We start from the raw sequence: 4,241 nt of genomic DNA on the forward strand, positions 1-4,241 counted from the left end.
AAATTCCAAAGATTTTTGGTAGTTTTTTTTTTTGGGGGGGGGGGGGGTAACTATTAGTTGCACACCATGTGACTTTGATCAGATTCATGAATTTAAAAATTCTAAACAATGGAGGTCAAATTGAACAGCAATGCAGTGGAGGCTAAAAGCTAAATTTACTGTGTTTGTATTCTATCGAACTTTCACACAGTTCTTAACTTCTCCTAAGAGTAGAAAAGTCTGAAAGCACAAAAACTGTCCTTAATCGCAGGCTCATCAATACTTTTCCAGCTACTACCAGTCCCTGATTGTATTTCAGCTGTGAGGTAAATACTACATGCTCAGTTACCAGGCGAAATCAGGCAGGCAGATATGTCTCCAGCTTCAGTAGATGTTTAGTAGACCCTGCTTCTGTGGGTGTACACTAGAGAGAGTATCTAGCAGAGTCAGCTTATGTTGAGTCAGTCTACTGAGTGTGTGTGTGTGTGTGTGTGTGTGTGTGTGTGTGTGTGTGTGTGTGTGTGTGTGTGTGTGTGTGTGTGTGTGTGTGTGTGTGTGTGTGTGTGTGTGCATGTGCGCGTGCGTGTGTGTGTGTGTGTGTGTGTGTGTGTGTGTGCGCGCGAGCATGTGTGTGCGTTCCAGTGGCAACATTTCAGCAGGGCAAATAGTACCCAAAACTACTACAGGTTGTTGTCTAAGAGGGGAAAAAAACAATATCCCCCCACCTTTTGTAATAACAAAAAACACTGTCATCGGCCCTTCATTTTATAATGCATTTGTACAGGCCTTGCTAGGCCTCTGTTTGTGTGTACTGTTGATGTCATGTATAAAGGAAGGGAGTGGAGGAGCTGCCTCTGCCAGTGGAGGAGTTAGAACACAATAGCCGTGGTACCAAGGGTCTGAAACCATAGACTCTAATAAAGCAACCGCCTGCAAATAAGGAGCCGCCTCTCAACTCAGGTTACAAACAACAAGGGCCGCATTATACTCCACAGCTCGGTCCTAAAGTTCACCAAAACATCTACCGTTAACGGAATGAATGAACAAAAACAGTTTCTAAGAGTTATGGAGACACGGTGAAACTGAGATTTGGTCACCACACCACCGCGTTAGAAAATGACATGTCTGTCGAACACTGCTGGGAGGAGGAATTATTATTGTCAAATGGACTTCCGTGGCAGTAGTGGTGGGGGTATTTCTTGACTAGACTGTGGTGTTTCCCCTTTTCTCTCATCTCCGCTCTCAGCCACCTCTCTTTCACTGCCAACAAACAAAAATGAAAACAGCAAAAAAAAAAAAAAAAGGAAAAAAAAAAGAGTAGAGTAAAGTTTGAAGAGCCCCCCGCTTCCAACCATCAGGCCCCCTGATTGGACAGAGGAAAGGTCGTGACCCTGCTCTTTATTCTACCCGGGGCTGGGCTAATGAAGTAACAACAAACTGGGCCCGCGGCTAATGTGGAGTGGCACTTCCTGGCCCCTCCTGTCTCCACGGCGACGTGTTTCGTTTCTCTTATCTCCGCCTCAGTCATGTGGCTTTCCGCATGGACGCCCATGTCTCTCCCAATCGCACAGCTAATGGAAACTTCGTTAATGTCATTAATCTGCGGACCAGGACATGGCCCTAACACACTCACCGAACACACACACACACGCACACACACACACACACACACACACACACACTCACCGAACACACACACACACACACACACACACACACACTCACCGAACACACACACACACACACTCACACACACTGTCCACCGACCAGAACATGGCCCTAACACACTCAGTGAACACACACACACACACACGCACACACGCACACACACACACACACACACACTCACTGAACACACACACACACATACACTCACCGAACACACACACACACACACACACACTCACCGAACACACACACGCACACGCGCGCACGCACACACAGACACACACACACACACACACACACACACTTTCCACTGACCAGAACATGGCCCAAACACAGTCACCGAACACACACACACACACACACACACACACACACACACACATACACATACACCGTCCCCTGGCCTGTGTGATCTGGCTGCTGGTTTTAGAGCAGGTAGACAAGTCCAGGGGCTGTTTCTGACTCACTGTGAGATTTGGTAATAAAGAGGTACCAATGGTCTGGGTTAGGGTGATCAATCTGTGTCTCTATGCTGTTTGTATGGTGCATTCATTTGACTTGTGAACACCATGTTTTGGTTCTGATTATCAAATGATTTAAAGAAAGCCCAGACGGGAAGCGATATGCTGGTTTAGAAGCTCATTTATTTCCCTCTTGCAAACTTGAGAAGCCAGCAACGCAAAAAAAAGAAAAAAAAGAAAAATGAGTTTGGATTTGCTGCTAGGACTAGCATTTGTAAATGTTAATGTAAATGTAAATGTAAATGTATTTTGTATTTATCTGTGTCATATCATGTTATTTTAATTACATATCGTCACGAAAAAAAAAGGTGAATTAAATCTCCAGAAAAATGAGTTTCTGATATGTAAGGTGCTACTAGACATCTCTCTGGAGTAGAAGCCTCTACCGAGGTAGATTCAGAATGAGTGGGAGACTAAGACAAAGGACTCACCACCTCACCACCACCCCCATCCCCACCCCCACCACCATCCCACCCCAGCCTTCCATCCATCCGCCCATCACCTTCCCACCACCCCCCCACCCCCCCACCCCCCAGCCTTCCATCCACCCCCCCACCCTACTACAGCCCTCCATCCATCCGCCCATCACCTCCCCACCACCCCCCCACCCCCCAGCCTTCCATCCACCCCCCCACCCTACTACAGCCTTCCATCCATCCCCCTACCACGACCCCCACCACCACCACCACCACCATCCCACCCCCCCCCCCCCCCCCCCCCCCCCACCACCCCAACCCTCCATCCACCCCCCAAACTCACCCGACCTCACCCCACTGCTCCATCCACCCCGTACTTTAAAACAAGGGCGACGGAGAAAGCCCCACTAATCAGGTGACTGTGGTTCCCTCCTCATTAATGGTCTTATTCACACATTCCCCCAGCTCCATGAATGGACACTGTCAGGCCCACATGTCAGACACTTTCATTCATAAAGACGAGGAGGGAGGCGGGGCGAGGGGGGGGGGGGGGGGCTCTCTGGAAGGATGGGTAACCCATGGGACACTTTCTTTTGTGAGGCTCTCGGCTTATGAGGCCAAATGCCAGGAGGCTTACCCCAGCGCTGGCTGTCTGTGTGTGTGTGTGTGTGTGTGTGTGTGTGTGTGTGTGTGTGTGTGTGTGTGTGTGTGTGTGTGTGTGTGTGTCTGTGTGTGTCGGTGTGTGTCTGTGTGTGTCCCCCTCTCCTCCAACACACGGTAATTAGGAAGATCTTAATGGTTAGGGGGTTTATTAGTGTCCGAGGGAAGCTTTAAACGTCACTTTAATTAAGGGGGATTCTGCGGACAGCTTGTGTGGCGATGTCACCCCGTTTTATAAAACCCTTGTTTGGCCACAACAGGGAAATAGAAGTGGGTCCCTGGGGGGAGCACAAAAGCTTTTTCCAGAGGAAGCCCGTCTAGACCTGTAGTCAGAGACAGAATAGATAGTTTGACCCTGGCTGAGCATCAAACTGACAGTGATTATCTACTTAATAAATACCAAACTTTCATGCAGAGCAGGGCACAACAACACCGCCTTTACCTAAAAACAGCCCCAACAATCTAAGCCCTTGTAAAAAAAAAAAAACGCCCCTTCAGTCAGCGATGTCCTCTCTCCAAATTATTTTTCTGGATTAATTTATTCTCAGCGTATCCTATGGCCGTTCATGCAGGATATAAAATCCTAGATTATTTCCTGCTTGGTTAACCCACATCCGGCTAGTCCTTCTCACAAAGTCTCACTAATGCTGCCATTAGTTCTGCTCCTCTGGTGGCCAAAAGATTGATCTTGGGGGTCTCAGGATCCAATAAATGTATACAAGAACGGCAGAGGGAGATAACACGCATGGCATAGGCAGAGAAAGGACGAGCTCCTGGCTGAAACGTGATAGGGAGAAGATAGTTAATAACAAATATGAAAATAACATGACTGACAGTATTAAATTCACAGCTCCTAGAATGCTTTCTCGATCTGTTTTTTCGTGTCATAACCCACCTTGGGCTTCTGTCTGATGTAGTGTGTGTTAAGGACATTGGAGAGAAATGTGTTACAGAGGCAGAGAATGAGACACTATTTTCTTCACTGTAAATGATTAAT

The sequence above is a fragment of the Argentina silus genome (assembly GCF_951799395.1).
Source record: "Argentina silus genome assembly, chromosome: X".
Lineage (NCBI taxonomy): Eukaryota > Metazoa > Chordata > Actinopteri > Argentiniformes > Argentinidae > Argentina > Argentina silus.